The following is a 25,177-nucleotide window of genomic DNA, read 5'->3' as shown; positions in this document are numbered from 1 at the left end:
AGTCATCTCTTATCACCAATCATTTCTCAGTTCCCTATACGCGCCAGTCGTTGTGCTGGACGCCTGAGGTTCGAGCTGGTAGAGTGGCGGAACCTATGGCAAGGCAGTGCCCAGGCCTTCTCTGTCTCCGCAGTTGCCACTGCTGCCCGAGGCTCTGCGCAGTTTGCTCCTGCAAACTGTGCAGGAAGGAATGCTCACTCCCCTTTAAAGGGGGGTTGGTGGGAGAAGGGGCATGTAAAACCTGGTAGCGCAGCAGAGCACGCCCGAGAGCTAGCTCAGCCTCTCATTGACACCGCTTTGGGGTAAGCCAAGGTTAATGGCCAGCAGGCCCCACTCGGGACTCAGATCTCTGGGGCCCCGACGTGCGGTCTGCGCTCGGGGTCTCCAGGATGCAGCGGCAGCGGAACGCGAAGGAGAGACCCCGGCGAGGGGTCAGTCCCGGCCCGGGTCCGGGGCTAGCTCTGGAGCGTCAGCTTCGGCCCAGCGCCCGTCTTCGGGTGGGGATCTGAGAACTAAGAAGATGCCAGCCACGCCCCCACCCCGCCAGTTATCTGCCCGCCTCCCTCCTCCATCTTTCCCTCCCTTCCTCTGGGGCTCCCCTCTTCATTCCCTCGCGCCGAGCCTCTCATTGGCGCCCAGCCCCGGTGACGCTGCAGCTGGCGGGCCTAGCGGGCGGGCCAGCCTGGGGCTGGGGTGTAAGTGTGTGGGTGGGTGGGGGGGCTGCGGGGGAAGTTGGGAGGGCTGAGCCTGCGCGCGTCTGATGAAACCCAGCCCCTGGATTTCGTCCGACCTCCGATTTCATTCAGTGAAGCGCGGGTGCATGGGAGGCGGTGCCTGGAGCCCAGAGGTGTAAAGAGAGGGAGCGGGGCAGCAGGGAGGGAGACAGGGAAACGGCCGCGCGCGCCACGCAGCTCCGCTCCGCACCAGAGGCAGCCGCAGCGCGCACTCCCGGCCAGCATCCTCCTCAGGACACCCGCCGCGGACCTGCACCTTCGTCCCGGGGCCCCCAGTGACAGGCCACAGCGACAACATCTCTGTCCCTCCCTTCCTCGCTCCCTCTGCCCCGGCGCGCCGCATCCCCCCTCCACCCAGGCCGGCTCCCTTGACAGCCGCCCAGCCCGGTGAGTGACCAGCGCCCCCGACCTTCTCTCCGGCTGTTCCCCAGCCCGGGGTCACCTTGGTTGGGTGCCCAGGAACCGGCAGGGCTAGGGGATGGAGAAGGGCGCGCGAGTTGGAGCGGGAAGGGCCCCCACCCGCTTCCTGTGGCTTTTGCATCCTCTGGAGGCTGGACCTGGGCGGTGGGACGGCTTTGGGGCCAGGGGGCTTCGGGTTCAGGACCCCGGGTCCGGGAGCCGCGGGGATGCTCGCGAGGGTGCTGGCTCCACATGCTGCTCTCTGTGCGCCGCGGAGTCCATTTTGCTTCCTTAAAGGAGCAGCGTGGTGTATGATGCAATATTTATACTAAGGAAGCGTGGACAGCCGGGCGCTTCCCTGCCACTCTCCCTCTTTCCGCGGCGGGGCGGGTCCCCGCGACCCCCGGGAGCCTGGATGCTCGGGGAACTCGGGGGTGGGCACCAACCCTGGCCTTAACAGGTTAAAGGCATCACCGGACTGGTGTGGCACTCGGGAGGGACCTTCCCTTACATGGCGCTCTGAACGGCTACCCACTCAGCCACGAGGCCCGGGGATGTGTCACCCAGCGCTGCTCCCGTGGCTCGCATTTCCTCCCTTTATTCTCTCCTTCTCCAGCCACCCGGGGTTATCAGGTGGGCGGCCTTCCGGAGGAGCCCCATACGGAACCAAAGCCCAGCTGTCGCTGCATCTGCGGCCACCACCTGCACCTGGTCACCAACCCAGGGTCGTCCTCCGCCCCTCTCCATTTTGTTCTGTCCAGGAAGATCTCCCTCGCGGGGCTCGTGGACTCTCTGGCTTGACCCACAGAGGCCCACCTCGCTCCAACTTTAAGGACTCGTAGAGGGTGGGTTGGTGGGTGAGAAACCTACTTCAACTTTTAGGTATCATTCTCATTTTCTCTTTTATCCAATAAAACTCCACAGACTCAAGTTAGATTATGATTAAAAAACCTGCTTGTTCAAAGGACAGGTCACCGTAATTACGTTTTTGTTACTACTTCTGTGAACAATTTTAGTCTCTTCTCCTTTTCAGTGGGTGTGGAAGGTAGGAGTTGTTTAACTTTACTTGATTTAGGACAAGGAGCATGTGCTTTCGGTAAAAGAGCTACGTTTACTCGTTGACTCACTCCCACGCTTTCAGAAGTAGTAAAAGCCGGTGAGTTGGAGTTGGTTTCCATGCGTAGGATAGGTATTGGAGAAGGTTGCCCTGTTTTATATTTTATTTTTTTACGACAGGAATACGACCTACGTTGTTTTCCTTTTCATGCTGTTTTCATGTGGCACTTTAATCAGTCTTTCCATTTTATCTTAAAACTTCCAGCCCTTTGTATTTGCTTAAATAATTGCAGTGTGCTCTATTTATTCCCGTGACATTTTCTGTGGTCTCCGTGGAAAACAGCATCATCTTTATGGAAACACACCCTTTTGTCGTTAAAACAAAAGAGCTTAAAGAATTTACATTCCAAACCAGAAACCTGGTAGGCAAAAAGGGCTAAATCAAACAAAATGTTTTAAAGTTGAACCTGATATATCACAAGGTTATATTTATTCATTAAAAAAATAAGGTTCAATTTGTAAGCCAAAGAAATTGTAATTGGAAATGTAATAATAACAGCATTAAAAAAAACATGGGACAGAGTTTGTTAAATAATGTGTTGTAGTTTAATTATCTGAAAGTGGATCACAATGGTATTTATTAAATGCCTCTCAAGTACTTGGTGCTCTGCTCCACAGAAAACAAACTTGAAAGACAGGTCTCTGACCCTAGGAGCTTGAATTCTAAGAGAGACATATGTTACCTATATCTAAAGAAGTCTCCAGTGGGTAGGGGAGTGATAAAAGTTACTGTCTGTAGTGTCTTAAATCAAGTACTTTGAAAAGTAATTTTGCCCATTTTTAAGATTCCAGCTTTTTAAGCAAACCATTTCTATACCATCTGATTCATCAAATGTTGTAGAAAAAATATAGGAACAAGTGCTCCTACTTAGACAGGAAGGTGAATCTCTTATCCATGGGCACTTTCCCTAATTTTAATCTTTGGATTTTTGTGTTAACCCATAACAGTAGAAAATTAGGATGTTAGAGACAATGAGAAACTCACCGTAGTCTCAGGGCCATATTTAATATCTCATTTATTTTAGAGCTTGACATTTTTTCAGACTTATTTCCTATCTTTGATGAAAGTCAGCCTTATTCACTTTGTATTCCTTGCAGTTCAGCAGGCAGTTATTAAGATCCTCCTGTATGTTGGATATCGTGTTAGGGGCTAGGGGTTTGGGGGTGGAAACGAAGTGTTCATTCTAGGGGAGCTAGAGTTGATTTTTTTTTTTAAACCTAGGTCCTTTTCCTCCTAGGCTAGCACTCTTTGTGCACATTCTTCTTGTTCTAACCATTCAAGAGAGAAGTTAGGGCACTCACTCATTATTCTATTCACACTTTCCTCCCCCCTATAGCCTCTTTGGAAGGATGTCCTTGGCCCCAGGGAATGGGTCTTTTGACATTTTATCCCCATTGCTTAGCACTGTGCTTGGCATATGGTAGGTGCTTATTAAATGGGTGTTGATTGATCCATCAGTCAGGCAAGAGTAGTTATAGCACCAAGGCCTCAGTTCTAGTCAGAATTTTAACACTTGCCATTCCATTCATTCATCAAGCATTTAAGAGTCTACTGTTTCCTGATGGTGGCTAGTTGGTTCTCTAGAAAGAGTACTGGGCCTGGAGAGGGGAAGACTCATTTTCCTGAGTTCAGATCTGGCCTTAGGACCCTGGGAAAGTCACTTAACCCTGTTTGCCTCAGTTTCCTCATCTGTAAAATGATCTGGAGAAGGAAGCAAGCCACTCAAGTACCTTTGGCAAGAAAACCCCAGATGGGGTCATGAAGAGTAGGGCATGACTGAAACAACTGAACAGTGTTCTGTGATGAATGTTTATAGCATGAACCATGGATAATAGGTTTTGAGCCAGAGAAACTTAGAGGTCATTTGCCCCTTAATTTTACAGATGAAGAATCTGAGGCTTAGATATATGAAAGTCATAGGTATGACTTGCGTTAAGGTCACACAGAGTGAATGGTTTTCTTAATTTTCCAACTTGGTCCAGCTTCTGCTCAATATTGACTAAGTGCCTACTGTATCATCTTTCTGGGGGTATAAAGATAAAAATGGAATAGTCCCTGCCTTCAGTGTACTTACATTTTATTGAGGAAAATGACTAGTTGACGTGTATATGTATATGTGTAAAAATATACATATAGACACACAGATAGATACATATATACACACATACATGCATAAAAACATACATACAAAATAAATGCAGTCCTCTGTATTGCCAGTAGAGAGCCCCAGTCACCGCCTTTGTCTTGTCACACAACTATGGCTACCTGTAGGGGATAAGGATCTTGGTGGAAGCAGCTTATTAGGATGGGGTGAAGATGGGGGTAGAACCTTTGAGAAGGACTTTGGTTGAATATAAGACCTTCTTAGTTATTAGCATATAAAACACTCTAATCGGTCACCTATCATAAGGGGGCCCGGCTGGAGCTGATAACCTCTTCCCAGGGCTTTCTCGTGCATTGCCTCTGCCTTCTCCTAGCTTTCCTGATCTCATCATGCTAGACCTGGGAGCTTGTCTCTTCACTGGCAGTCTGGGCATTCCTCCTCTTAGGATTCCCCATAGGATTGATAGTAATTGTATCTAAATCATGGCTCTTGATCTTCATTGGAGCCAGAGATCATGGCAGGCAGTGCTCTGAAGCTCAGTCCTCTAGGACAAGGCAGAGTACAGGAACTATGGCCCTTACTACTGAGTATATGTACAGATTAAAATAGGGCCCGCACAACTGCTACTGATCCGAGAGGGTTGCTAGTCCTTGAGTAGTGAAGCATAAACTGTGTTTCCTGCATTTGGGATTTCAGGATTCCTTCCTTAATGGTATTTATTTCTTTTTTTGGAGGCAGTGAGGGTTAAGTGACATCTAACTGGTAAGTGCCTAAGGCTATATTTGAACTCAGGGCTGGTGCTTTATCCACTGTGCCACTAATGGCATCATATTTAAAATCATTTGACTTCCAGGTGAGGATAAAATTTGCCCAATTATTTAGTTTTCGTGACATTTTTTTTTTCCTTTTCCGGTAGGTAACAGTAACGATACAATCAAATACTTAGGGATTTGTGATTTCGTAGATTTAGATATTCTCTCCGGCTATGCAGATTGCAACTCATCCATGCTTGCCTGTTCTGTGAGACCCTTGACTATCACCCATAAGTCACAGTGGGGTCCACCTTGCTTTGAAGGGCCATCTTTGCTTTTTTCTGATATCTTCAAGGTATCAGTGGGAACACTCATGGAACATCTTTCATCCCTTTCCCCTGCCAGGTGACCAGCCCATTTTCTTTGTCTATCATACATTTCCTTTATGATGATAAAATAACAATAACAAAATAATGATTTAGTGTGTTATAGTGTGTAATTGGTTTCTGCTGGACTTTGTAAGGTAAATAAGTAGCGTAGAAATAATTTACAATTGAGGAAAGCAAGACTTGCGAGAAATGAAACTATTTTACCACATTCATCCTGTACTCCTGGAACTGAAACCTACATCTCCAAGGTTGTTGTACCACCCAGCCTTTTCTGGTAAACCTTTGGGTACTTTCTTTCTATCTTACTATTTCCTTTTTTTCCCCTTGTGTCCCAAGAAGTCTTTTTAAGAAATCATATCAGAATCTTAATTTGAAAAATAACTATTTAATGTATTTTATGACCTGTAAATCTTTTCAGAAATTTGTAGATTGGCGGAAATTTTTTTTCTTGGTCTTGCCTGTAAGGCATTAATTCACCTGTGGCAGTATTTGCAATGTTGTGTTTACTTGATTCCTTATTGTTATGAGTATTTCACCATGGCAACATGCTGGCTGTAGGAAAGATTTGCTGGACAAAGTAATAAACTTGATTGTAAAGCATTCCTAGTAAAAGCTTGGAAGAAAGTTTGTTAGTTGATTGTTTATGAAGTTAATGGCTTTTTTGAGCTTGAAAAACTAAAGAGTTTAGTTGTACTTTTGATGAATAAATAAAACTTAAGAATTATAGCTTTGTAACTGAATGAATAATAATTATAATGAAAGAAGATGAATTTTGAAGATTTCAATGTTAATGATTACCAATCCTTTTGAAATGTTTGACCTTCTAGGTCTAGGAAACAATGAAAAGTAAGATTTGAATGGAAAAGGCATGAAATTGGAAATCATTGATTCTCAGTGTTGGTAGGAACCCCAGAGATCATAGTATTTATAAGGTCAAAACTATTTTCATCATAATATTAAGATGTTTTAAATTCTAATGTGGTAATTATCAATAAATATAACCCACATATGAGCTCTTTGGGGGATCCTTAATAATTTTTAAGACTGTAAAGGCTGACAAATTTGAGAACCACTGATCTAATCCAGTCCATACCCATACAAGAAGCACCATCTACAGCATTCCAGACATCCTGCTTTGGCTTAAAATTAAAGGCCCACAGTGAGGAGGAGCCCCCTCCCTACTTCTGGAGGTAGCCAAATTTTTCTTTCCATCACATCTAAATTCCTATTATGACCAACTTCTACTTTTTGGTCCTGTCTAGTTCTGCCCTCTGAGGACAAGCAGCATTAAACTAATCTCCCTTTTGCCTAACAGTCCTTTGGATATTTGAAGACAGTCATCACATTCCTCTAAATTTCTGTTCTTTCAACTGGTCAGTATAATCCCAAGGCCTTTAACCATCCTGATCTCCTTCAAGACACACTCTATCTTATCAGTGTGCTTTCTAAGGTGAGGCACAGAAAGGAGAATGACTTCTAATTTTACACATCTTATGTTAGGAGGTCTGGCTTTTTATCAAAATAAAAACTTTGCTGTTTATGATTTATTCATCATATGGCTCCAATCTGGCTTTCTAAATTTATTTCCCATCTCACTGCCTGATGCAATACTCCATTCCAGCAAAACTGGTTTACTTGCCATCTCCCATGCAAGACATCCCACCTCCAGTCTACATTCTTTTATATAAGTTGTCCCCTATGCCTAAGATATTCTCTCCAAATATTTTACATAGTTTTTAGTGATATCTTCCTTCCCTCTCATTATTTTGTATTTACTTGTGTACATGTATTCCTAGCACTTGGCACATCATAGGTGCTGTCCTTGGTGAATTGTCCCAATTGTAGAATTCCTGACTTGGCAGCAGTCTCACTCAGTAGCCCCAAGAAATTTGGAATAACTTTCTCATTTTAATTTATTCTTCACTTTTTCCTTCTTTTTATAATTTTTTTGGCTTTTTTTGGAGGGCAGGGCAATTGGCCTTAAGTGACTTACTCAAGGTCACATGACTAGTAAGTGTTGAGTGTCTGAGGCCAAACTTGAACTCAGGTCCTCCTGACTCCAGGGCCGGTGCTCTTTTCACTGCACCACCTAGCCGCTCCTTTTCCTTCTTTTAAAATTAAGATTTTACTTGACTTTAATTAAGATCTTTGATTTCGACAGAGATGTGAAACACTCAAGTGGGCATTGATGCAGCTTGCAACATTCCCAAGTGCAGCTTGAACAAGATTAAAATTTAGCAAGATAAAAATACAGTAGAACATAGATAATGTTAATATGTGCTTTTCTTAGTCAATAATCCCACCTCAGTGATCCCTGTGTCTGGTTTATTTCTATTTGAATTTGAAATTTGTAAGGGACCCTGGGTGTTAAATTCCCTCCACTGACACTAACAACTCATCTAAATCAGTAAGCATTTATTAAGTGTCTGCTGGGTACCAGTAACCATTCTAAGCTCTAGGGATACAAAGAGGTATGAGGAGCTCACAGTCTAATAGGGGAGACAACATGCACACAAGCTGTATGCAGGATGAATAGGAAATAAAAAGAGAAAGAGCAACAATTAAGAGACTGGGAAAGGCTTCCTATAGAAAGTGAACTTTTAACTTGGATTTAGAATTTTAGGGTATTGCTTTCAGGACGTGGAGAGTTAAAAATTATTTAGCCCAGTATGTGTCAGATGCAGGGATCTAGATCTTTCTGTCTCCAAAGCCAGCCATCTCTTCCCTAAACCAATGGCCTCTTGATTCATTTATCAGGTGTATTTGAAAGAATCCTAACATACAATATAAGGCGTAAAGATATAGGTGAAATACAAGTTCCTTGAAAGAAAAATGGCTTAAATGTCTTCAGGATTGACTCTGTAAATCTAATTCCATCCAAGCTCACAAGCCTGATAAGGATAAACTGCTTCAAGGGAAACTCATTGTTTGATCCAAGAGATCAAAGGTCAGACCTATAAAAAACCTATAGGGGGCAGCCTTCTCCCTATTTAATTGAATGCAGAAAAGGGATCAGCCTTTGGGCAGTAGATGAGCTCTGTGTGCTGCCCTTCTGACTTCATATTACTTAGATTGAATAGCCACATGTTTATGTTTGTGAGTGTATTTGGGAGGAGGATGGTGGTGGTGGTGTAATAGAATTAGAGAAATGTTGACACAAAAAAAAATCTTGCTGAACTTCTGCATAAAAAGGATTTCTCAGTGATTGATTTACCATGTGAACTCTTGGCTGTTGATCTGTTTTTTCTACAGTGGTTCCTGCAGACAGGTACACGGTTTTCTGAGCTGATGGCTTTGTGGAATGTTTCTTTGCTTCATTTGGTCATGAACCATGACTTTATTTTCTCCTTCTAATCCCAAAGGACCTATAACTTACTATGTGATGTGGCAGAGGGGAAAAAAAAATCAATTATAACACTTTGTCACCATTAGTTACACCCGTGGATTCTGTAGGATTGCAGGTTTTTCAGGGGATCGAATACTACACCTAATACTGTTAATTGGTTCCTTGAAATAGTTTATTATTATTGTATTAACATAATTGGGTAAAAAATATCACAGCTCAATAAGAACTGTCTTATCAATGGGTGGTTGATTGACATTAACAACAGGGTTTTTTGACTCCAATGGTATTTGGCTAATACTCCACTCTGACATTGTTAATGATGTAAGGCTGATTAGGTCATCCTTTTTGGGAGAGGTTTTTAACTGGGGGCTCACAGAGCCCTAGGGGCCCATAAGTAGATTTCAGATGGTCCATGTTTATTTTCACTAAACTCTAATTGAAATTTGTCATTTCCTTCAATTTTTTGAAAGCAATATTCTATAGTTTTGAGGAATTCTGAAAGTGGTCCATGATAAAAAAGACATTAAGATCACCTGCATTAATCAGGTATACTTGTGTGTATAGAACAGAGTAAGGCCCTGACTTTGCTTAGTTGATTTGCTTATACCTACAAAGATCATAGAATCTCTTTACTGGCTGTTTTCAAACTAAATTTTTATATGTAGGTGTATATAGATGTATACATACACATACATTTATGCATGTTAATATATAGTTACATGCGTACTCTAATACCATGGTAGATCCCTGATCTCATTGGCTTGGGTACTGTCATAGGTCTTATAATGAAAGTGCTTTGTAAACTTTGAAAGTGATTGTAGAGTCACCATTGTGAGAAAAGCTATTTTGCTCCAATTTCTCTCCAATCTGACATAACTAATTGAATGATGAAGATAGCTTTAATTTGTCCATTTCTGTCCTTCTGAGTAATAACTCATATTTGTATATTGCTTTAAAGACTTACGAAGAAACTTTCCTACAATAGCCTTGTGGGGTAGATAGGACAAGCACGTATTATCCTCATATAGATAAGGAATCTGAGAGAGGGTTTAGTGACTGTTCATGATAACGTAAGTAAGTGTTGGATCCAAGATTCAAACCTAGGCCTTTTGACTCTTAAGCCTTCATCAGCTTCTCTAAGTCAACACCATCTTTCTGAGTAGCATGGTAAATTGTCATTGTTGGTTGTTGCTGTTTGTCCTTCATTCTAGAAGAGGACCATGACATCAGGAAGGTGATGTCTTGTAAGTGAATTGGATGTCAGGGAGGGAGGGAGTATAAGGTCACCAGTTTCACTTTCTCCTTCAGAGCCATCTGGGTCCAGTGACAAGATATAGATCCAGAAGACTAGAGGTCCCTCCCTCCCTCCATTATTATGGAACAGTGTGTTGTTTGGAAATCTCAGGAGTGTGCTAGAACCTGTGGAAAGCAAACAGGTGAGGTCAGAACTCTTGTTAGCTCTGAAAGGACATTTTATGCATCTCTGGTTCTCCAGAATGGATTTGGATGCAATGACAAAGCCAACTGTTTGATGTGGGGTCTGTGACACAGTCCCTCCCAGGCACAATTTGTGACAGATAGGCTTTTGCAAACAGACTTGACTGACTAGCATTAACCAATGATCATGCACAGTGTGCCTTTGGAGGGCGGGACAACAGCCAAGCAGTTAGAGATGACTCAGTATTTAGAGCTAGAAGGCACTACTCCAGTCCAGCCTTCTCATTTTACAGATGAGGAACCTAAGACCCAGAGAAATTAAGTGACTTGTTTGATGTCAAAAAGCAGAAAGTAGCATTCAGACTCAGGTTCTCTGACTCCAAATCCAGAGCTTTTCCCGCTGTACTGTACAATTTCTCAAAGGTCCCCTTCATATAGAGCTCAGCCTTCATACAGAGCTCAGGCAGATAAAATGCTTTATGAGAGATGATAAGAACCTTTTCCCCTGGAGTGCCTTCCCTTGGTCCTAGGAACAGAGAGCAGGGGCTAGTTATATTTTATACTTATTGTGACACTTTGTGAGTTTCTCTTCTGTGCACCAAAGAAAATAACTCAGCCAGCTTTTCCTGGACATTTGTCAGCGTTTACTTTCAGGTAAGAAAAAGCCTAGATCAACATTTTCCAAGTGAATTATTCCATGGAATTTTTGAGCTTAAAATATTTTGATAGGGATACAGATAGGATTTTGACCTGAGATTTCACCAGTGTAGGGAGCCACTGAAAGAGTAGATTGAGTTGTAATTCTAATGTGGTTTGGCACATTCTCTGCAATTTAGGAGTTTCAGGGAGTTGCTTACAGCACTTTTGACTTACCAAGGGTCCCGTAGCTGGCACATGAGAGACTTTTGTGCCTTTCTAACTTTGTCTGGCTCTATCCACCACCCCAGGCTTTGAAATATTTATTTATTTTTTGCTTTTTGGAGGGCAATTGGGGTTAAGTGACTTGCCCAAAGTCACACAACTAGTAAGTGTATCAAGTGTTTGAGGCCACACTTGAACTCAGGTCTTCCTGACTCCAGGGCCGGTGCTATATTCACTGTGCCACCTAGCTGCACCAAAATTTAATTTAATTTTTTTGCTGCTTTGAAATATTTTGATGGAACCCATACATGCTCATCTACATAGCCTCTGATTATAAAATGGATCTGGAGAAATTTCAGGAGAAAAGGAGGAAATTAAATCTATTTTCAAAGTGGAAAAAATGGTTTTTATGTGTATTTGGGGGGAAAATAAAATTTTAAATCATTTAAAAAACAAAAAACTGGAAAACACTTAATGTCTTTAATCTTTAATAATTTAATTTATAATTTAAAATCTTGAAGGGAAAATTCTCACTAATTGAATTTTTCTCTTGGGAATCTCTATTGCCATTGTATGAAATGCATTTTGGGAAATGCTGGTATCTTCTTAGAGCTTCTAGTACTTTTAAAGACCTTCAAAGTATTAAAAAGTTCTTTCTTGTTTTTGCAACTTTTTATCCTTTCTTAGAATATGAAGCAGGTATGAAATAGGAGGATAGAAAAAAGCTCAGTTCATGTACAGCCACTTGGGTTGTTTGAGTGACTATCCAATTAGTGGATTATGTAAAAGTGTTTTGCAAACCATTAAAACTCTGTCTTAATGCTAGCTAGCTACCTGTGTATCTTGGATAATCAAGAGTTGAGTCAGAAAAACCTGGGTTTAAATCTTGCTTCTGATGCATACTAGCTGTGTGACCTTGGGCTAGCCACTTTATTATCTCTAAGCATCCCCAGACAATTCTTTACGGCTAAAAGTTGCAGACAGGTTGCTGATTTGCATTGGTGGAGGGAGTTTTCACATTGAGAATTCTCCATGCTTACTAAATCACACATTGGAAAGTGATTTTCCACTCTCCCTCCCCCCAAAAAAGAAGCAAACCCAGACAAAAAACCCCCAACCCATCAGATTTGATGTCAATGCTATGGTTATTTGGATAAACCAGTTTGGTTTGTGGATTAGGGAATGTACATCATCAGGAGATCAGTTCTCAGAAACAGCAAGGAATTGTAGCTTAAGGCTTTCCGTCTCCCTTCCCCCTTCCCCATCTTTGATGCTTCTGTTTCCTTTGCTGTAATTCTTCATGTGTGGGAAGTGCTTCCACAGCCAAGGATCAAAAGCAAGAAATACTATGATGTTGATTCTTTTCTTTTCTCACGCGCTACACCTTCACCTTGAATGAATTGGCCTGATACAGACACCTGTGCAGCCTCCCAGAATCCGTACACCCTACTGAGCCATACAGCTCTTAACCTGGAAGGGACACATGTATATTGGTACTTTCTTCAAAGAAACTCTTTGAAGTGCAAACATTTCCTTTCCTGAAAAGAAGGGAAATTGAAAACAAAACTTCTTGTTCCGTAGAGACAATGTGCTCTTGGATCAAAGGAGCTTATAAAGGGAGACTCAGGATTTCGGCCTTGAAATATAGGTGTGACTGATCCAGTATCCTTGGATCTTGAGGAACGTATTGGGATCTCTGAGTCTGGTGAGAACGTACTTTGATTTCTAACAAGATCATAGGATAGATACTGGGCCATGCCATTAAAATCACTTTGAGTTTGGTGGTATTTAACACTTTATCCAACTGGTTCTCTTCTCTGGGTTTTGATTTTTTGATATGTATCTAGGGAAAATGTTTAAGTGAATAGAAATGTTTTCCCAGGAATGAAGAACAACTATCTGCTTGATTTATGCATTAATGTTGCTTTGTACATCTCTTTGGGATTGATTCTGTGCTTTTGATTGATGAAATGCATCATGAAATCAATGAATACTTAGCTTTGTCTTTTTGGGGTATATCCTTGAAAGATGGTGACATGTGGTTCTTAAAGGGCCAAGGAATTTTCCATGGTCAGGTATGTTAACAGAAGAAATCAGATTTAAACTTGGTTCACCTGCCAGTAGTATAAAGTCTGATGGGACCATTCAGTGTACTCACACAAAGTTCCATTTGAATGGTCTATAGAGACTTTTTCTTCCTTTTGCCAACAGAATGTTATATTTTGGTCTTCTATATTCTATATTATTATTATTCTCTGTATATTCTATACTATTGCCCTGAAATTATTTGTTACCCAGAAATACTTTTAGTTTAAAAAAAGGTAGAATCTTCTTTTCAAATAATGCTAATGGCAAAATGTCCAGTATGGATAGAAGTTAGATCTCCTGTTGGGGAGGATAGATTCAGCATTATGTAGGATGCCATTTTACTTAATGCTTTTATTATTACCAACTACTCACATCCTTTTTGTGCATATTCTCTAATCCTTGAGGGCAGGGGTTGTTTCATTTATCTTTTTGTGTCCATAGTACTTTATACAGAGGAGGCATTTAATACATGCTTGTTGATTGGTTATCAGTGGGATAGTATAAGCTATGTTTATGTTTCTCTTGATTTCCCCATATTCTACTGAGTCTATATAATAATACTTCTCAGTAGCATTATTAGGGGGGGGTATATCTGCCAATAACATAGCCTTGTTTTGAGGTATGGACCAGCAGTTCATTGGTAAGTGTTATTTTCCTGATGTGAGTGGACCTCACACTAACAAATGCCTAAACATTCATAATCATTCACTGGCAGCAGCTTTCCACTTATGCCATGTTGAGTCTGTGTGTGTTTGGTGTGTGTGTGTGTGTGTGTGTGTGTGTGTGTGTTCATTCATTCTTATTCCTTAGAGGTTCTACAGGGTAAGAATTCTCAGATAAATATTTTGTGACCTTTAGGCAAAAATCCCCAACTACAACTTAAACCTTCCCATTATCTACACTGAAAATCAGCACTTTTTTCTGTGAATGCTTATCAGGCTTAGATGGCATTCCCCATTTTAAATTACCTCTGTTGTCTGACCTTAGCTTACCTCCTTCTGCACAGTTATAGATGACATTATTGGTCAGAGGTCCGATTTTTTGAGATTCTGAGGTGCTTATGTATGTGTTTCAAGTGACTCTTAACTACTTTGCTTCTTTTAATTCGTTCAGTTTAGATGTAGGTAGACTATATCTCAAAGTTCGTTCCTTTTTTTGTGGAAGAAAGTACAAGAAAAGAAATCTTATTAAAATGACACTAGTTGGTAGAATCTTCAAGTTTGTTAGATCCATATTCAATCAGTCAGTCAACTTCTGTTTATTAAGTACCTACTATGTGCCAACCGTGGTGCTAAGTTCTGATCAGTTGTAAGAATGTTTGTGATGATAATAGTAAATAAAGGATGATGTGGAATGGGGGGTTGAGGGCTGGACCGAGTTAGAAGACTTCATAGTTCTGGGTAGCATTTCATGAGTTCAGTTTTGTTTTACTTGGTAAAATACACCCTAGTGGACATATATGATAAATCATTTGGGCATAATTTTTAGGGAATAAGGTCACAGTGACACTACAAAGAAGAGGAATGAAAGATAAATTGCTTAGTTCATTGGAACAATGTCCTTTCCATTGGAAAATAGCGATTCCTAGTAAGAATTCCTTTATGGTTTATTCATAGCATTCCCCGAATGACCAAGATTTTAACGCAAAAGTGATAGGAATAGTAATACCTTACTGTTGTGTGAAGTGAGAGTGACTTGTAATGACAAAGCATTTCCTATAAATCCTCAACTTTGTATTTTTAGCAGCTTATGGCAACTGTGATTGCTTTTTAAATCTCAGCAAGGAATTATACCTGCAGGAAACTCATCATCTTCTTTTTGAGTAATCAGTGCATATAAAAATGTAGAAATGGGGCACATCTTTTGTTTCACACTAACCAAATTCCTGAGGTCCTCAAACATAAGCTGCTTTCATATCTCATTGGTGAGCCTCAGTCCTTACTGAGCTAGAGGGAACTGGACCCTAAGGGGGATGCTAGTTCTCCTTTTCCACAAATACTTAAAACTCTCTTCCAGAAGCTATGTGCTATTTGGGCAGGGTAACATTGGAGGTGGGGCAGGGCAGGGCAGGAGGGCAGATTGGAAGGAGAGAGCAGAGTATAATTTTATGAGGGTGTAGAACCCTTTCTCTTCCAGGAGCAGGGAAAACCTAGTTTGTTCATCCAGGGGTCACAGTGTGGATAAACCAAAAATAACAACCCGAAAATAACAACGGAGACATGCAGAATGGATGGATCAAAGATAATTGAATTCTTTATGGATAGAGCATTGCACCTTGGAGTCAGGGAAACCTGGATTCAAATTTCATTTCAGACCCTTACCTACCTGTGTGACCCATAACCTCTCTGTCTGTCAGTTTTTGCATGTGTAAAATGAGGAGGTTGATTTCAGTGGCCTCTAAGACCTTCCTCTGAATCTCTGATATGATTATGCAGTGTACCTTTCAGTCAGATTGACCTGCTGACTCTTGCTTTCTGTCTCATGACTCCAGCCCCAAGTGTCTGCACAGGAATTGTCTCATGGTTTTTAAGGCCCAGCTGAGCTGCCCCCCTCCTCCCTAAAGAGCCTTCTTGCCTCTCCCCCGATAAAGTCTCCTTGATCTTAGAACACTTGGCTTATTTCCTTTGCCTCTATCAGGCTGCCTTCTGGATATCTTACTAATCCTCCCCTATCCCCAGTGTAACATACTATTTGCTGGTAAGCTCCTAGAGGCTGGGAACTATTGTTGATCATTTTTGAAACCTCAGCACCCAGCACCATGCTTTTAACATATTATTGAATTAGATATGCTTACTGAACTGGATTTTTAAATCTCTACTGCCTGACAGTGTGAACCCAGGTTTTCAGTGAGGAAAGGTGTGATACCCCTGCCCCCACACACAAACACTTCAAAGAGTGTCATGCAGATTACCTCACACATAGTAGGCTATTAAATTTTTATTGGACTAAGGGGGGGGGTGTGCCTTTAAATTTCACATTATTTTAGATCAAAGCTTTGGGACTTGAGGAGGGACCAGAAAGGAAAAGACTGAAAAGTTCACTATGTGCAAACAAGGGTGTTCCCATTATTGCATTTTAAAGGCAAGTTTGCCTTGTAGAGCATCAGTGTGAAGTGAGGCTGCTGGTTTTGGTGAGATGCCAGGTCAAGAAAGTAGAAAAAAAAATACTACTTTAAAACTTTAATAAAAAGCAGAAAGCCCAGTGTTTCCTGAAATGCATGTTCATTTTGATATTAAGACAGCAGCAAGTTGGATAGATCTTTTACTCCTTTCCAAATTAACCAGGCCTAACTAAGACTTCTCAATTCATAGGAATGCCTGTGAATTCTATCACTGTGATTATGTTTCTTCACCTTCTGATTAGACATAGTAAATATAAAGCAAGAATTACAAAGTAGGGCTGTAAAAAGTCTTAATGTGATTAGTAACTTTCTCTATTTAATATATTTATGTAATCAATCAACAGATTAGTATTAAGCTCATCCCGTGTGCCTAAACATTAGGAAGTTTGTTATATTTGTACACTAGTATCCTCTGTAGTTGAATTACTTACAGTTGGGTTTATTTCTATAAAATGTTGGGCACCTATTCCATTCTGGAGGATGTATCTCCTTATAACATTGTTAGGGGGAAAATCTGGTATTTTTAGGCTAGGTCATTGCTAAGGTCCATTGATAACATCTATGCCAGTTCCTGTCAATTTGAAAATTATACAGTACCTTTTTCAGGAATGAACCTGTAGTAAATGTGGGGGCTGCCTGTATTCAGCATTTTTATATTTGCATTTTCTTAACAATTACATTTCCTCATTGCCCTGAGGAAGATGAATAGTATACTCCCGGTTGGGATTGGTATAATAATTCTATTGTTGGGCGTCTAATTCCAGAAACTCTAGAATTACTCATCATTTTAGCAAAGAAGGAAATAAGCAGATACCTTTCAGTTGTTCAGTGATACACAGATGGGTAAACTAGCATGGATTTAAAATTTGTATAAAATATTCATGGAGAAGCACAGATAACAGTCAGAGAAAGGGCTTAGTGAGGTGAACTGACTGTCCATGTAAAAGGGCAGTCTGTCCAAAGGAGCAGAATTTTTTTTTTCAGCAAAGAAAATTGAAGCAAATTAGTGGTATAGAGAGGTAGTGTGAGCCAGCTTATATAATGCTACCCCGAGTGAGGAGATTTGGATTCTAGCCCTTATTTATTTATTTATCTGTTTATTTATTTTTGCCATTAACTAGTTCTGCCCTTAAATTGTTAATTTCCACCTCTTCCCTCGTTGGACCCATGATTTCTCACCAATAAAATGAAGGAATTGAGTTAGATGACAGGGAAGTCCCTTCCATTGCTAAGGTCTGTGATTCTGTTCTGTGGTTATAAGAGCTATGACAAAGAAGCAAGGAGTGGGCTGTCTTGGGGAGAAACTTCCTTTGTTACATTAGAGAAATGTTTTATTGATGCTTTTTGTGGTTTATTTTTATGTTGATATCATGCCCAACAATATGCCTCCCCTCTTATTAGTCCTCATTACATGCATGTTCAGTCATTTTCAGTCATATCTGCCTCTTTGTGACGCCATTTGGGGTTTTCTTGGCAAAGATACTGGAGTGGTTTGTCACTTCCTTATCTAGCTCATTTTATAGGTGAGGAAACTGAAGCAAACAGAGTTAAGCGACTTGTTCAGGGTCCACTAGTAAGTATCTGAGGCTGGCTTTGAACTCAGGTCTTCCTGATTCTAGGCTTGGCACTCTATCCACTATGCCACCTAGTTGCATTGTAGTCTTGTTATTTCTGGCACCTTGCCACCAAAAGAAGGGAAGTATGATTTGTCATCAATCCAGTTCAATTTAGTAAGTATTTATTAAATGACGTCTCTGTGCTTGGTTTATACTGGGGATGTAAAGACAAAAAGGAAGTCTCATCCCTCTAGGATCCATAACTGGGTGTATTCAGATAGCTCCTTTGTTAGATTGTAAACTCCTTGAGGACAGAGAATGTCTTGCCACTCTTTGTATTCCCAGAGTTTAGCACAGTTCCTGGAACACTTAATAGATATTCGTTGATTAATTAATACAAACTATATGTAAAATAAATAGATATCTGGAAATCAAGAAAGGGGAAGGTCGGGGCGGCCAGGTAGCACAGCGAGTAAGAACGCCAGCTCCAGTGTCAGGATGACCTGGAGATCTAATCTGGGCTCAGACACTCAGCACCCTCCCAGAAACACCTGGCCCTGTAACCTTGAGCAAGTTACTTTTAAACCCCGATTGCTTTAAAAAAAAAAGGGGGGAAGGTCATCATTTCTTTATTTGGGATTATTCATTGTTGCTTTAATTTGCATTATTACTTTTGGAGGTGTTTTCCTTTGTTTCATTGTGGTTGTGTAGAGTACTTCCTTGGTGTGTTTTTGTTGTTGTGCTGAATCCTTCCATTAAAGTCTTTTCAGATTTTGAAAACTTCTTCATGTCTTGTGTCTTATGGTGAAAAAGAAAAAGTTCATTCAGACTAATACAGACATATTCATTAAGTGTTCTACATTTGTTGAAATCAGCATAGAAATGAAGGAAAATTAAGGGGTATGCTGCATGGAACCACCTATTACCAAAACAAAAAGATACCAACCAGTGCATGGAACTATGCAGTATAAATCAATGCCCTTTTGAATTAAATCTGTTTAATGTGACTTAGAGAAAAGCTAGCGTTTTTGGAACAGTTTTATGGTCTGCAGAAACACAAATGGACATGTTCCACTCTAGTGGAAATATTTGTCCCCAGAGAAGGGAAAGAGACATATTTAAAAAGGAATGCCTGTTTCCTACTGTTAAGCATGGTGGAAGCAGTGTCCTGGTGTGTGTAGTGTCTTTCTTCTAAAGGTGTTGGTATCTTGGGATAGTTACTAGAGAAGTTTTGGCATCAAAATGATCTCAGCAGGGAGGAAGCTTGGGAGGTTATTTTTTCAACTGGGCTATCCAACACACACATCAAAATGTATACAAGCTTTATCAAAGGAAAAAAGAATTATGTATTGTCTATGGTAGCTTGAATTTAAGGGGAAAACTGCAGTCCTCATAAAGGACAATTGAAGCTGTGTGTTGTGATATTTGGAAAGATCCACTGTTTTCTGTTTTGAAGTGTTTGCTTCAGATGTTTTTACTTTTTCTGTGGCCTTGCCCTCGCTATGAAGACACCCTTTTCCCTAATCAGATAATAGAAATGTTAAAGGTGAAATATCTATTCCTTGGCTGCTACCAGCTGCCCCTTGGATAAGAAATGGCATATGGTTGACCTTTTTATTGCTGCTTTAGCAAAAAGCATATGTTGTGAAAGTAAGCTTTTCATCCAGATATAGGAACATCCTCTAAGTTAGACCTTTAATTACTGCCAGGTACCTAATGATAGGGATATTTTTGTTAATTGAGGGGCTGCTTTCTTTTAATATTGACAGAGTGTCCACAGGCATTGAATGCCAAAAGGCACATAATGAGGTCCTGATCAGAGACCTTGCCATCTCAGTAATAGACTTCTGTGTCCTTTTTAGCAAGGGATAGCAGGACAGAACAGAATGTGCCAGATTCTGATTTCTGCACCCCTCCCCTGAACCGTCTTTTTATGCAAAAATACTTATAGGACTTCAAAGGATGGGATAGAAATTACTGCCAGATATGATACATTGGCCTAGAAACTTAATCAGAATATTATCCCCAGGTAAGGAATTTCTTTTCTTAATATTATGTAGATTTGACCCTTGTTATAATTCTGGAGAAAACCTATTGGAGTGTTATTTTATGCATGTCCTTGTGTGTGTGTGTGTGTGTGTGTGTGTGTGTGTATGCATTGGAGTACACATGAATATTCCAACACCATGGTAGATCCCTGATCTCATTGACTTGGGTACCCTCTTGACTAATTCCCATCTCAACCCCCCAAAACAAAGAAAAATCTGTATTTCTTTATATTTTCACTTGGACCACAACTCTGATTTTACTGGATTAGAAAACTCCCCTGCCCGTATAGATTGATACTTATAGTTATAGTCTTAGAGAGCTGTTTGGGTAGCTGAGAGATTCAATGATTTTCTCAAAATCCCAATAGCCAGAATGTGTTAAAAGTAGGATTTAAACTCAGGTCTTTTTGACTCCTGGTTAGTTCTTTGTTTCAGGATTCCCCTCCCCTCTCCCTTCCCATGCTACTGCTCCTGTGTGAAGTGTGTTTGTGTCATCTGCAGATTTGATAAGAGTACAGGCTCAGCCTTTATCCAAATCACAGACAGAAATGTTAGTTCAGACCAAACAGAGATCCCTAGGGTGCTCCATGAGAGAACTCCTTCCAAGTTGATATTGTGACTACTCTTTGGATCTGGCCATTTAAACAGTACCAGGGCCACTAATTGTATGTACCATTATCTGACCCTATCTCTTTATCCTTGTTAAATGCTTTGGTGAGATCCAGGTTAAACTTTCTATTGTTGTTCAGTAGCTAGTCTCACTCTTTGTGACTCAGTGGGCCATTGCACACAAGTTCTGTACATGAGGTTTTCTTGGCAAAGATACTATGGTGGTTTGCTATTTCCTTCTCCAGTGGATTAAAGGAAAACAGAGGTTAGGTGACTCACCAGGGGCATACAACTTTGTAGGTGTCTGAGGTTGAAATTGACCTCAAGTCTTCCTTTCTCCAGGGCTGGTGCTCTATCCACTGTGCCACCTAGTTGTCTCTAAAGTTTCTATGGCAGTCCCTTGATCTACCAGTCTAGTAATCCTGTCAAAAAGGAAAATGAGATGTAGTTGATGAAATTATGCTGACTCTTTCTGATCATTGCTTCCTTTTCTAGGTATTTACTCCTTTAGCATTTTGTCCTGGATTAAAGAGATTAATACTCTGCCCTTTTTGAAAATATAAACAGTATTTCCTTCTCTTTTCCACAACTGTTCAGAAATCATTGCCCAGTAACTCAACAATCCCATCTGTTAAGATATACCCAAGTATTTACTTCTCCTGTTCCTGGTAGTTTGAACTCATCTAGGTGAGGTGGGTTCTTTCCTACTATTGAAGTCAGACACAATTGAAACTGCACAACAGAAGTACCTACCTGATAAGAGTTGTTATGAGGCCCAAATGAAATGTATGGAAAGTAGAAGGGGAGGTCTCTGGAGTCTCAATTCACTTCTCCCTGCATTGTGTCATGCAGTGTTTGGGGAACGTATGGAGATCTCTACTTTGCAGGTGTTAAGTCCTTGGAGCATTTCTCAGTTTGAACGGGTTTTCTGTCATTCCCATTCTTAGGTTAGCTCTTTAATAAGGACAATTCAATTAGTCTTTAGTTTGGTGAAGTCTTTTTCCCTTTTACGAAATCTTAAAGATTGGAACTTTTTCTGCAGAAAGGAGAAGCCTTATCTGCTTTGCAGACGCATTGATGCAGGTGTACTTAAAAAAAAAAAGAAAAACAACCCTTTGATGAATGTGGTGTTCCCCACATCCCTTATCTCCACCCCCCTTAGAGAATGTAGGCTTTTTTCAAAAATATCTTTTTCATTTTCAAAGTTAACTATTGTTGTGATAAGGTGGCCCTGGGATTTTTTCCAGGCCAGATCAAAGGAAATTGGCACAGGGTTGAATAATCATTGTATATATAAAAAGAAAATCATTGTATTCATAGATGTTTATTTGATTTAGAGCTCCTGTAATGAAATGAAAACTCTGTCTGCACATGTGGACATTTAAATGATTTTTGATCTGTATTTAGTTTTAGAAGTGACATGGTTTCTGTCTCAAGGAAACTGGTCTTCTGGATATGTGGTTTTCTCATGAGCCTCAGAAGAACCCTATGGAGTAGTACAGTTATTCTTACCCCATTTTACAGATGAGGAAACTGAAGCTTAAAGGTTAATTGACTTGCTGATGATGGTCACTTAGTAGCTAAGAGGAAAGATTTGAATCCAGACCTTCCCAATGCCAGTTCTCGTGTCAGCTTTGCCAAGCTACCTGCCTCTACCTTACACTACCTTAACATCTGAGGCTTGGTTTCTTCAACATATTCAGATATAGTAGACCTTGTGCTATTTACCTGACAGGATTGTCAGGGTAAAATGAGATGATAGCCGCACAGTGCTTTGTAAATCACAAAGCATTATAGTGTATGTGTGAGCTGTCCATATTTGCCATATATTTGATGTTGGAGTAACGGGTGGCTTTCATTTGTTCCTTTGGCTCAAGCGTGATACATTGATCTTGAAACCTGTTTTAAAGAGGAAGGTAATTTAACATTATTACACATGTACATTCTCCAGGATGATGATTTAGTTCAGAATTAAGTAAAATCTCTAGCACGCAACTAAATCTTCTAGACCAAGAAAAACAAAGCATAGTTGTAAAATGGGACAGGGCAGCCATCTGAACAGAGGATGTCCTCAGAGTTTCATTTGTATGAGATAAGATAACTGAATGGAGAGTTTAGTGGGTAAATGCTGACCTTGGCAACTAGAAGGTCCATGTCCTGTCTCTGTAACATACTCCTGTGTGACCACAGCCAGCTCATTGTTCAGATGACTCTCAATATTTGTAAGTTACAGGACAGTTGCTGATGTACTTTATTGGAGAGTTTCCATCCACCTCAGGAATTCCCTGAACTGATGAAATCACAGGTCTGAGTCTTAAACAAAATAAAACCCAGGAGCTCCCAGATGTCCACTTCCTACCCTCTCTAACCAGAGAGAGGGAAGGGCCCCAGGGACAAAGCGTGCTTAGGAGGTGTTGTTTTCCAAATTGATTTAATCAGATGAGTTTCTGAAGATGATGAGTCCAAGAAAGTAACCCAATGGGAAATGATCAGGAGGATCCCCTTTGCTGTAATTTTAAAAAGCTTTATTGATCGTTTTATCCTATCACCATTACATTTCAATAATTACTCCCCATCCCCATAAAATTTTCCTTTGTAACAAGTTCAGTTAAGCAAAACAAATCATGTTGGCCATTCCTGAAAATGTTGCTTAATTCTTCACCTTTTATAGTCTCTTATCTCTCTGGCAAGAGACGGTAGGCATGCTCCACCTCTGAAGGCAGATTTGGTCACTGCTTTGATCAAAGGTGTCCTTCAATGATGTTTACATAAACTTATTGTGGTCTTGGTATAAGTTGCTCTCCTGGTTTTGCTTGCTTCACTCTACATCTTTTCATACAAATACAAGTTTCTCTAATTTTTTTTTTCACATTCATATACTACAGGTTGTTTAGCTGTTCCTCAGTTGATGGGCATCCACTTTCCTCCCAATTCTCTGTCCTACCACTTCTCTTCATGAACCATATCTCCCAGCCAAACTGGGGGCACTTGTTATTCTCCCAACTGCCTCTCAATTCCCTCCCTTTCTAAAGTCTTTGCTTAGGCCCATTCCTTTTGCCTGAAATGCTTTCTCTGATCTCTTCACTATGGAAATTCCACTGTCTATCAACCTTTGCTCAAGTGCATTTTCTCCATGAAATCTTTCTTGATTTTTCCAGCCAAGAGAAATCTATGTTTTTCCGAGCTTCCCCAGAATTAAGTGGGGACACCTTACTGTATTACATGCATTTATGTTCCTTTTGATAATTAATAACAGGGTCAGTCAGATGGGGGAAGCCTTAGCTTCTATTTCATGACCTCCAGAGCATTATTCCAAATTAACCTATTGATAACTAAAAACATGGTTTCTCCTCCCTACTAGGTTATCAGTTCCTTAGCAACAAAGACTATCTTATTTATACACAATGCCTTGTAGATGAATGAATATCTATCTTGGGCTCTGGTACTAATACCAAATCTTTTTTCTCCATACCACCCTTCTTCTGTCTGGTAGTGTGCTGAACAGGTTATCCTGACTTGGACAATTTTGAGGATATTTCTTCTGCCTCTTAGCAACTGTCATCATGAAGCTAACAAGTAGTCCATTTGGAGAGACTTCAATAGCTATAGTGACATTGGCCAATAGGCCACCTGCCATCTTTATAGATGACATTACAATCTGACCTTTACTTTGTAAATTTTTTTTCTTGCAGAGATATTTATGCTTCAAGGCCAACAGAAGAATAAAAGAAAAGTAGGCAGAAATGTAAGTTAAAAGGCAGGAAATAAGACTAGGGACAACAGAAAAAAAAAACCAGACCTTGAAATTATTCTTTAATCATTTGTTTCTAAAGACATAAAATGGCACATGGAAAACAAACATTTCCACTCAATGTATACACAATTTAGTAAAATAAATAATATAGCTTTGTAGGTTAGTGGGTCCTTGGGTTGAGGAAGAAAGCAACTTTATATGCCTAGAATTTTTTTTTAACCTCAGTTCAGAACATAGGAAGTCAGGAAGGGGGCCTGTAGGTAAAATGAAAAGCTTTCATTTTCAGGAGCCACAATGAATTCCTATGTTCAAGATGCACCCTGAAATTTTTTCAGTTTTGTGGATTAATAATGGTAAAGATATGGATTTAATGATGGTAAAGATAACAGTTTATAGTTACAAGTTAGTGTTTAAAATGCAAATGTTTATTTGTTCTTTCAATCATTATCACTGTTTTACAGAGGATGATGAAACTGGGCTTTGGAGAGGTTACCCGACTTGCCTAAAACCATACACCCAAGTTAGTGGTTGATCTGGGGCTTGAACCCTTGGTGTTACCCAAGGAACTGGGTAAAACACGTTAAATTCTAGTTTAGTTTTATGGTGGTTGTAGCCTTTTCCCTTAGCCTCTGCCTCCAGATTCTTTTAAGTTAGAAGAGGCTCACAATTCTGTCCTTTTTAAAGAATTGCTAGGGCGTTACTGAGGTTGGAATTGGGTCTTAGCTAAATTTCTTCTCTCCCCAAATGCTCTGCAAACATTAAATATTTACTTAATGATTGTTCAATGAATAATTTGAGGGAGAATTTGTGAAGGAGCTCTTAAATTTTTAACTTTACCAGTATTCTTTATTGTGTTTCTATG

The 25,177-nt window shown here is 40.4% G+C and overlaps 1 protein-coding gene across 1 annotated transcript in view; it reads left to right on the top strand.

The window, feature by feature from the left end:
- Positions 1–865: 865 nt before the first annotated feature.
- Positions 866–25,177, top strand: part of SLC7A1 (solute carrier family 7 member 1) — a 71,357-nt gene continuing 47,045 nt past the window's right edge. The window contains exon 1 of the mRNA XM_069080723.1: positions 866–1,121. The gene's annotated coding sequence lies outside the window, so the exon portion shown is untranslated. The remainder of the gene's footprint in view (positions 1,122–25,177) is intronic.

This window comes from Petaurus breviceps, unplaced genomic scaffold (genome assembly GCF_028583685.1).
Source record: "Petaurus breviceps papuanus isolate PSGF00001 unplaced genomic scaffold, PetGlider_PUasm1.0 91133, whole genome shotgun sequence".
Classification (NCBI taxonomy): domain Eukaryota; kingdom Metazoa; phylum Chordata; class Mammalia; order Diprotodontia; family Petauridae; genus Petaurus; species Petaurus breviceps.
Note: the sequence above shows the minus strand (reverse complement) of the source record. Positions and strands in the feature narration are given on the sequence as shown.